This window comes from Mytilus trossulus, chromosome 10, assembly GCF_036588685.1.
Source record: "Mytilus trossulus isolate FHL-02 chromosome 10, PNRI_Mtr1.1.1.hap1, whole genome shotgun sequence".
Lineage (NCBI taxonomy): Eukaryota > Metazoa > Mollusca > Bivalvia > Mytilida > Mytilidae > Mytilus > Mytilus trossulus.
The window spans coordinates 10,527,757-10,538,915 of NC_086382.1; positions in this window are offsets into that span (position 1 = coordinate 10,527,757).

Sequence of the window (11,159 nt, forward strand, 5' to 3'; positions counted from 1 at the left end):
ATCAGTGCATGTTTCCGTCTCATGTGTTTAATATGGAGTCCACGATCTCATTTGTTTCTTTCTCGCTTGTTTCAAGAAACACTTTCCAACGTGTTTAACCAACCAACCAACGTGTTTAATCAACCAATCAACATGTTTAGCCAACCAACCAACCAATCAATCAATCAACCATCAGTGCATGTTTCCGTCTCATGTGTTTAATATGGAGTCCACGATCTCATTTGTTTCTTTCTCGCTTGTTTCAAGAAACACTTTCCAACGTGTTTAACCAACCAATCAACGTGTTTAATCAACCAATCAACATGTTTAGCCAACCAACCAACCAATCAATCAATCAACCAATCAGTGCACGTTTCCGTCTCATGTGTTTAATATGGAGTCCACGATCTCATTTGTTTCTTTCTCGCTTGTTTCAAGAAACACTATCAAACGTGTTTAACCAACCAACCAACCAACCAACCAACGTGTTCAATCAACCAATCAACATGTTTAGCCAACCAACCAACCAATCAATCAACCAATCGGTGCATGTTTCCGTCTCATGTGTTTAATATGGAGTCCACGATCTCATTAGTTTCTTTCTCGCTTGTTTCGAGAAACACTATCTAACGTGTTTAACCAACCAACCAACGTGTTTAATCAACCAATCAACATGTTTAACCAACCAACCAACCAACCAACCAATCAATCAATCAATCAATAAATCAGTGCATGTTTCCGTCTCGTGTGTTCAATACGGGGTTCAAGATCTCAGTTTTTTCCGAGTGCTTCAAGAGACCCTATCCCAAGTGTTTAAGTAATAAACAAACAAACCAACCAACCAACCAACCAATCAATCAATCAATATGTATGACCGTTTATTTATGACAGTTTCATTAAAACAATATGGAAGGAAAGACCTATGATCAATTATTCAAGAAGAATTGAATTTCAATATTGTTCTTACATCTCTTCTGAAAAAAAAATCCACATCCTTCTTATCAGTTATACTCTGAAACTACAAGTCTAATCGACCCCAAAATGTGCAGTCAGCAGGGCATACATGTACTAAAGGTTCATAAAACAACGTGGTGCAGATATCTCTCAAGACTTTTCCTAGAGAAAAGAAATGGCAATGCCGTAAAAATCGCTTCCTACACTGCTACTTTTGCATAGGTACTTTTTCTGTACAAAAAATCTGTGGTACTGGAAAATTACTTTTAAAATATGGTACTTTTTTAGTACTTTAAATTTATTGTAATATTTAGGTACCTGTTTTTTACAGTACTTGATTTGTACCTAATATTTGAGGTACACATTTAGTACTACACAATTAAAGTACAAATTGAGTACTTAAAATTTGAAGTACAAATCAAGTACTGTAAAAAACAAGTACTTAAATATTACAATAAATTTAAAGTACTAAAAAAGTACTATATTTTAAAAGTAATTTTCCAGTACTACAGATTTTTTGTACAGAAAAAGTACCTATGCAAAATTAGCAGTGCAGGGCCGTAAATCTCAGTGAAATCCTAAAATAAAATGTTCGCTCCTAGATTAAAATACTTATCTGTGTTACAAACTGGTGCTGAAAAATGTACATTACAAGAAAATAAGCATGCAACGCGTGTTTTAAAGTTACACCGGATCAATAAAATCCAAATCATGCACTGCTGGTGAACTGTGACCGAAATGTCAATTTCCTACAATGACAAAAGAAATTACAGTGTGCACATTCCATCTCTATAGATGTTGTCTGTTCAACGTCTCCACCTGAAAAGAAATAAAAAGAATGAGTTTTCGTTATTATCAACCCGCGTCACGTGATGTCTCCTCAATCTGGCGCGCGCGCTGGACCTGAAATAAAATAAAAACTTTCCGAACTAAACATGAAACTTCCCGGAATAATATAGACCCCTTACAGAAACAAACAGACAAACAAACAAACACACACACACACATAACAATCAATCATGTTTCAAAAGGGGGGGGGGGGGGGGGGGCAAGACCGTTTACAATTGCTTTTTAGAAGCAATTGATTTAAATTGTAAAACGACAATTTTAACCATTCTGTTCCGTTTATATAAAAAAAATCCCTAGGACCCCCCCCCCTTTTTTTTTACCCCCACTTACAAATGAATGTGTTTGATCAACCAATCAACGTGTTCAACCAACCAACCAACCAACCAATAAATCAATCAATCAATCAGTGCATGTTTCCGTCTCATGTGTTTAATATGGAGTCCACGATCTCATTTGTTTCTTTCTCGCTTGTTTCAAGAAACACTTTCCAACGTGTTTAACCAACCAACCAACGTGTTTAATCAACCAATCAACATGTTTAGCCAACCAACCAACCAATCAATCAATCAACCAATCAGTGCATGTTTCCGTCTCATGTGTTTAATATGGAGTCCACGATCTCATTTGTTTCTTTCTCGCTTGTTTCAAGAAACACTTTCCAACGTGTTTAACCAACCAATCAACGTGTTTAATCAACCAATCAACATGTTTAGCCAACCAACCAACCAATCAATCAATCAACCAATCAGTGCACGTTTCCGTCTCATGTGTTTAATATGGAGTCCACGATCTCATTTGTTTCTTTCTCGCTTGTTTCAAGAAACACTATCAAACGTGTTTAACCAACCAACCAACCAACCAACCAACGTGTTCAATCAACCAATCAACATGTTTAGCCAACCAACCAACCAATCAATCAACCAATCGGTGCATGTTTCCGTCTCATGTGTTTAATATGGAGTCCACGATCTCATTAGTTTCTTTCTCGCTTGTTTCGAGAAACACTATCTAACGTGTTTAACCAACCAACCAACGTGTTTAATCAACCAATCAACATGTTTAACCAACCAACCAACCAACCAACCAATCAATCAATCAATCAATAAATCAGTGCATGTTTCCGTCTCGTGTGTTCAATACGGGGTTCAAGATCTCAGTTTTTTCCGAGTGCTTCAAGAGACCCTATCCCAAGTGTTTAAGTAATAAACAAACAAACCAACCAACCAACCAACCAATCAATCAATCAATATGTATGACCGTTTATTTATGACAGTTTCATTAAAACAATATGGAAGGAAAGACCTATGATCAATTATTCAAGAAGAATTGAATTTCAATATTGTTCTTACATCTCTTCTGAAAAAAAAATCCACATCCTTCTTATCAGTTATACTCTGAAACTACAAGTCTAATCGACCCAAAATGTGCAGTCAGCAGGGCATACATGTACTAAAGGTTCATAAAACAACGTGGTGCAGATATCTCTCAAGACTTTTCCTAGAGAAAAGAAATGGCAATGCCGTAAAAATCGCTTCCTACACTGCTACTTTTGCATAGGTACTTTTTCTGTACAAAAAATCTGTGGTACTGGAAAATTACTTTTAAAATATGGTACTTTTTTAGTACTTTAAATTTATTGTAATATTTAGGTACCTGTTTTTTACAGTACTTGATTTGTACCTAATATTTGAGGTACACATTTAGTACTACACAATTAAAGTACAAATTGAGTACTTAAAATTTGAAGTACAAATCAAGTACTGTAAAAAACAAGTACTTAAATATTACAATAAATTTAAAGTACTAAAAAAGTACTATATTTTAAAAGTAATTTTCCAGTACTACAGATTTTTTGTACAGAAAAAGTACCTATGCAAAATTAGCAGTGCAGGGCCGTAAATCTCAGTGAAATCCTAAAATAAAATGTTCGCTCCTAGATTAAAATACTTATCTGTGTTACAAACTGGTGCTGAAAAATGTACATTACAAGAAAATAAGCATGCAACGCGTGTTTTAAAGTTACACCGGATCAATAAAATCCAAATCATGCACTGCTGGTGAACTGTGACCGAAATGTCAATTTCCTACAATGACAAAAGAAATTACAGTGTGCACATTCCATCTCTATAGATGTTGTCTGTTCAACGTCTCCACCTGAAAAGAAATAAAAAGAATGAGTTTTCGTTATTATCAACCCGCGTCACGTGATGTCTCCTCAATCTGGCGCGCGCGCTGGACCTGAAATAAAATAAAAACTTTCCGAACTAAACATGAAACTTCCCCGGAATAATATAGACCCCTTACAGAAACAAACAGACAAACAAACAAACACACACACACACATAACAATCAATCATGTTTCAAAAGGGGGGGGGGGGGCAAGACCGTTTACAATTGCTTTTTAGAAGCAATTGATTTAAATTGTAAAACGACAATTTTAACCATTCTGTTCCGTTTATATAAAAAAAAATCCCTAGGACCCCCCCCCCCTTTTTTTTTACCCCCACTTACAAATGAATGTGTTTGATCAACCAATCAACGTGTTCAACCAACCAACCAACCAACCAATAAATCAATCAATCAATCAGTGCATGTTTCCGTCTCATGTGTTTAATATGGAGTCCACGATCTCATTTGTTTCTTTCTCGCTTGTTTCAAGAAACACTTTCCAACGTGTTTAACCAACCAACCAACGTGTTTAATCAACCAATCAACATGTTTAGCCAACCAACCAACCAATCAATCAATCAACCAATCAGTGCATGTTTCCGTCTCATGTGTTTAATATGGAGTCCACGATCTCATTTGTTTCTTTCTCGCTTGTTTCAAGAAACACTTTCCAACGTGTTTAACCAACCAATCAACGTGTTTAATCAACCAATCAACATGTTTAGCCAACCAACCAACCAATCAATCAATCAACCAATCAGTGCACGTTTCCGTCTCATGTGTTTAATATGGAGTCCACGATCTCATTTGTTTCTTTCTCGCTTGTTTCAAGAAACACTATCAAACGTGTTTAACCAACCAACCAACCAACCAACCAACGTGTTCAATCAACCAATCAACATGTTTAGCCAACCAACCAACCAATCAATCAACCAATCGGTGCATGTTTCCGTCTCATGTGTTTAATATGGAGTCCACGATCTCATTAGTTTCTTTCTCGCTTGTTTCGAGAAACACTATCTAACGTGTTTAACCAACCAACCAACGTGTTTAATCAACCAATCAACATGTTTAACCAACCAACCAACCAACCAACCAATCAATCAATCAATCAATAAATCAGTGCATGTTTCCGTCTCGTGTGTTCAATACGGGGTTCAAGATCTCAGTTTTTTCCGAGTGCTTCAAGAGACCCTATCCCAAGTGTTTAAGTAATAAACAAACAAACCAACCAACCAACCAACCAATCAATCAATCAATATGTATGACCGTTTATTTATGACAGTTTCATTAAAACAATATGGAAGGAAAGACCTATGATCAATTATTCAAGAAGAATTGAATTTCAATATTGTTCTTACATCTCTTCTGAAAAAAAAATCCACATCCTTCTTATCAGTTATACTCTGAAACTACAAGTCTAATCGACCCCAAAATGTGCAGTCAGCAGGGCATACATGTACTAAAGGTTCATAAAACAACGTGGTGCAGATATCTCTCAAGACTTTTCCTAGAGAAAAGAAATGGCAATGCCGTAAAAATCGCTTCCTACACTGCTACTTTTGCATAGGTACTTTTTCTGTACAAAAAATCTGTGGTACTGGAAAATTACTTTTAAAATATGGTACTTTTTTAGTACTTTAAATTTATTGTAATATTTAGGTACCTGTTTTTTACAGTACTTGATTTGTACCTAATATTTGAGGTACACATTTAGTACTACACAATTAAAGTACAAATTGAGTACTTAAAATTTGAAGTACAAATCAAGTACTGTAAAAAACAAGTACTTAAATATTACAATAAATTTAAAGTACTAAAAAAGTACTATATTTTAAAAGTAATTTTCCAGTACTACAGATTTTTTGTACAGAAAAAGTACCTATGCAAAATTAGCAGTGCAGGGCCGTAAATCTCAGTGAAATCCTAAAATAAAATGTTCGCTCCTAGATTAAAATACTTATCTGTGTTACAAACTGGTGCTGAAAAATGTACATTACAAGAAAATAAGCATGCAACGCGTGTTTTAAAGTTACACCGGATCAATAAAATCCAAATCATGCACTGCTGGTGAACTGTGACCGAAATGTCAATTTCCTACAATGACAAAAGAAATTACAGTGTGCACATTCCATCTCTATAGATGTTGTCTGTTCAACGTCTCCACCTGAAAAGAAATAAAAAGAATGAGTTTTCGTTATTATCAACCCGCGTCACGTGATGTCTCCTCAATCTGGCGCGCGCGCTGGACCTGAAATAAAATAAAAACTTTCCGAACTAAACATGAAACTTCCCCGGAATAATATAGACCCCTTACAGAAACAAACAGACAAACAAACAAACACACACACACACATAACAATCAATCATGTTTCAAAAGGGGGGGGGGGGCAAGACCGTTTACAATTGCTTTTTAGAAGCAATTGATTTAAATTGTAAAACGACAATTTTAACCATTCTGTTCCGTTTATATAAAAAAAAATCCCTAGGACCCCCCCCCCTTTTTTTTTACCCCCACTTACAAATGAATGTGTTTGATCAACCAATCAACGTGTTCAACCAACCAACCAACCAACCAATAAATCAATCAATCAATCAGTGCATGTTTCCGTCTCATGTGTTTAATATGGAGTCCACGATCTCATTTGTTTCTTTCTCGCTTGTTTCAAGAAACACTTTCCAACGTGTTTAACCAACCAACCAACGTGTTTAATCAACCAATCAACATGTTTAGCCAACCAACCAACCAATCAATCAATCAACCAATCAGTGCATGTTTCCGTCTCATGTGTTTAATATGGAGTCCACGATCTCATTTGTTTCTTTCTCGCTTGTTTCAAGAAACACTTTCCAACGTGTTTAACCAACCAATCAACGTGTTTAATCAACCAATCAACATGTTTAGCCAACCAACCAACCAATCAATCAATCAACCAATCAGTGCACGTTTCCGTCTCATGTGTTTAATATGGAGTCCACGATCTCATTTGTTTCTTTCTCGCTTGTTTCAAGAAACACTATCAAACGTGTTTAACCAACCAACCAACCAACCAACCAACGTGTTCAATCAACCAATCAACATGTTTAGCCAACCAACCAACCAATCAATCAACCAATCGGTGCATGTTTCCGTCTCATGTGTTTAATATGGAGTCCACGATCTCATTAGTTTCTTTCTCGCTTGTTTCGAGAAACACTATCTAACGTGTTTAACCAACCAACCAACGTGTTTAATCAACCAATCAACATGTTTAACCAACCAACCAACCAACCAACCAATCAATCAATCAATCAATAAATCAGTGCATGTTTCCGTCTCGTGTGTTCAATACGGGGTTCAAGATCTCAGTTTTTTCCGAGTGCTTCAAGAGACCCTATCCCAAGTGTTTAAGTAATAAACAAACAAACCAACCAACCAACCAACCAATCAATCAATCAATATGTATGACCGTTTATTTATGACAGTTTCATTAAAACAATATGGAAGGAAAGACCTATGATCAATTATTCAAGAAGAATTGAATTTCAATATTGTTCTTACATCTCTTCTGAAAAAAAAATCCACATCCTTCTTATCAGTTATACTCTGAAACTACAAGTCTAATCGACCCCAAAATGTGCAGTCAGCAGGGCATACATGTACTAAAGGTTCATAAAACAACGTGGTGCAGATATCTCTCAAGACTTTTCCTAGAGAAAAGAAATGGCAATGCCGTAAAAATCGCTTCCTACACTGCTACTTTTGCATAGGTACTTTTTCTGTACAAAAAATCTGTGGTACTGGAAAATTACTTTTAAAATATGGTACTTTTTTAGTACTTTAAATTTATTGTAATATTTAGGTACCTGTTTTTTACAGTACTTGATTTGTACCTAATATTTGAGGTACACATTTAGTACTACACAATTAAAGTACAAATTGAGTACTTAAAATTTGAAGTACAAATCAAGTACTGTAAAAAACAAGTACTTAAATATTACAATAAATTTAAAGTACTAAAAAAGTACTATATTTTAAAAGTAATTTTCCAGTACTACAGATTTTTTGTACAGAAAAAGTACCTATGCAAAATTAGCAGTGCAGGGCCGTAAATCTCAGTGAAATCCTAAAATAAAATGTTCGCTCCTAGATTAAAATACTTATCTGTGTTACAAACTGGTGCTGAAAAATGTACATTACAAGAAAATAAGCATGCAACGCGTGTTTTAAAGTTACACCGGATCAATAAAATCCAAATCATGCACTGCTGGTGAACTGTGACCGAAATGTCAATTTCCTACAATGACAAAAGAAATTACAGTGTGCACATTCCATCTCTATAGATGTTGTCTGTTCAACGTCTCCACCTGAAAAGAAATAAAAAGAATGAGTTTTCGTTATTATCAACCCGCGTCACGTGATGTCTCCTCAATCTGGCGCGCGCGCTGGACCTGAAATAAAATAAAAACTTTCCGAACTAAACATGAAACTTCCCCGGAATAATATAGACCCCTTACAGAAACAAACAGACAAACAAACAAACACACACACACACATAACAATCAATCATGTTTCAAAAGGGGGGGGGGGGGCAAGACCGTTTACAATTGCTTTTTAGAAGCAATTGATTTAAATTGTAAAACGACAATTTTAACCATTCTGTTCCGTTTATATAAAAAAAAATCCCTAGGACCCCCCCCCCCCCCCTTTTTTTTACCCCCACTTAAAAATGAATGTGTTTGATCAACCAATCAACGTGTTCAACCAACCAACCAACCAACCAATAAATCAATCAATCAATCAGTGCATGTTTCCGTCTCATGTGTTTAATATGGAGTCCACGATCTCATTTGTTTCTTTCTCGCTTGTTTCAAGAAACACTTTCCAACGTGTTTAACCAACCAACCAACGTGTTTAATCAACCAATCAACATGTTTAGCCAACCAACCAACCAATCAATCAATCAACCAATCAGTGCATGTTTCCGTCTCATGTGTTTAATATGGAGTCCACGATCTCATTTGTTTCTTTCTCGCTTGTTTCAAGAAACACTTTCCAACGTGTTTAACCAACCAATCAACGTGTTTAATCAACCAATCAACATGTTTAGCCAACCAACCAACCAATCAATCAATCAACCAATCAGTGCACGTTTCCGTCTCATGTGTTTAATATGGAGTCCACGATCTCATTTGTTTCTTTCTCGCTTGTTTCAAGAAACACTATCAAACGTGTTTAACCAACCAACCAACCAACCAACCAACGTGTTCAATCAACCAATCAACATGTTTAGCCAACCAACCAACCAATCAATCAACCAATCGGTGCATGTTTCCGTCTCATGTGTTTAATATGGAGTCCACGATCTCATTAGTTTCTTTCTCGCTTGTTTCGAGAAACACTATCTAACGTGTTTAACCAACCAACCAACGTGTTTAATCAACCAATCAACATGTTTAACCAACCAACCAACCAACCAACCAATCAATCAATCAATCAATAAATCAGTGCATGTTTCCGTCTCGTGTGTTCAATACGGGGTTCAAGATCTCAGTTTTTTCCGAGTGCTTCAAGAGACCCTATCCCAAGTGTTTAAGTAATAAACAAACAAACCAACCAACCAACCAACCAATCAATCAATCAATATGTATGACCGTTTATTTATGACAGTTTCATTAAAACAATATGGAAGGAAAGACCTATGATCAATTATTCAAGAAGAATTGAATTTCAATATTGTTCTTACATCTCTTCTGAAAAAAAAATCCACATCCTTCTTATCAGTTATACTCTGAAACTACAAGTCTAATCGACCCCAAAATGTGCAGTCAGCAGGGCATACATGTACTAAAGGTTCATAAAACAACGTGGTGCAGATATCTCTCAAGACTTTTCCTAGAGAAAAGAAATGGCAATGCCGTAAAAATCGCTTCCTACACTGCTACTTTTGCATAGGTACTTTTTCTGTACAAAAAATCTGTGGTACTGGAAAATTACTTTTAAAATATGGTACTTTTTTAGTACTTTAAATTTATTGTAATATTTAGGTACCTGTTTTTTACAGTACTTGATTTGTACCTAATATTTGAGGTACACATTTAGTACTACACAATTAAAGTACAAATTGAGTACTTAAAATTTGAAGTACAAATCAAGTACTGTAAAAAACAAGTACTTAAATATTACAATAAATTTAAAGTACTAAAAAAGTACTATATTTTAAAAGTAATTTTCCAGTACTACAGATTTTTTGTACAGAAAAAGTACCTATGCAAAATTAGCAGTGCAGGGCCGTAAATCTCAGTGAAATCCTAAAATAAAATGTTCGCTCCTAGATTAAAATACTTATCTGTGTTACAAACTGGTGCTGAAAAATGTACATTACAAGAAAATAAGCATGCAACGCGTGTTTTAAAGTTACACCGGATCAATAAAATCCAAATCATGCACTGCTGGTGAACTGTGACCGAAATGTCAATTTCCTACAATGACAAAAGAAATTACAGTGTGCACATTCCATCTCTATAGATGTTGTCTGTTCAACGTCTCCACCTGAAAAGAAATAAAAAGAATGAGTTTTCGTTATTATCAACCCGCGTCACGTGATGTCTCCTCAATCTGGCGCGCGCGCTGGACCTGAAATAAAATAAAAACTTTCCGAACTAAACATGAAACTTCCCCGGAATAATATAGACCCCTTACAGAAACAAACAGACAAACAAACAAACACACACACACACATAACAATCAATCATGTTTCAAAAGGGGGGGGCAAGACCGTTTACAATTGCTTTTTAGAAGCAATTGATTTAAATTGTAAAACGACAATTTTAACCATTCTGTTCCGTTTATATAAAAAAAAATCCCTAGGACCCCCCCCCCCCTTTTTTTTACCCCCACTTACAAATGAATGTGTTTGATCAACCAATCAACGTGTTCAACCAACCAACCAACCAACCAATAAATCAATCAATCAATCAGTGCATGTTTCCGTCTCATGTGTTTAATATGGAGTCCACGATCTCATTTGTTTCTTTCTCGCTTGTTTCAAGAAACACTTTCCAACGTGTTTAACCAACCAACCAACGTGTTTAATCAACCAATCAACATGTTTAGCCAACCAACCAACCAATCAATCAATCAACCAATCAGTGCATGTTTCCGTCTCATGTGTTTAATATGGAGTCCACGATCTCATTTGTTTCTTTCTCGCTTGTTTCAAGAAACA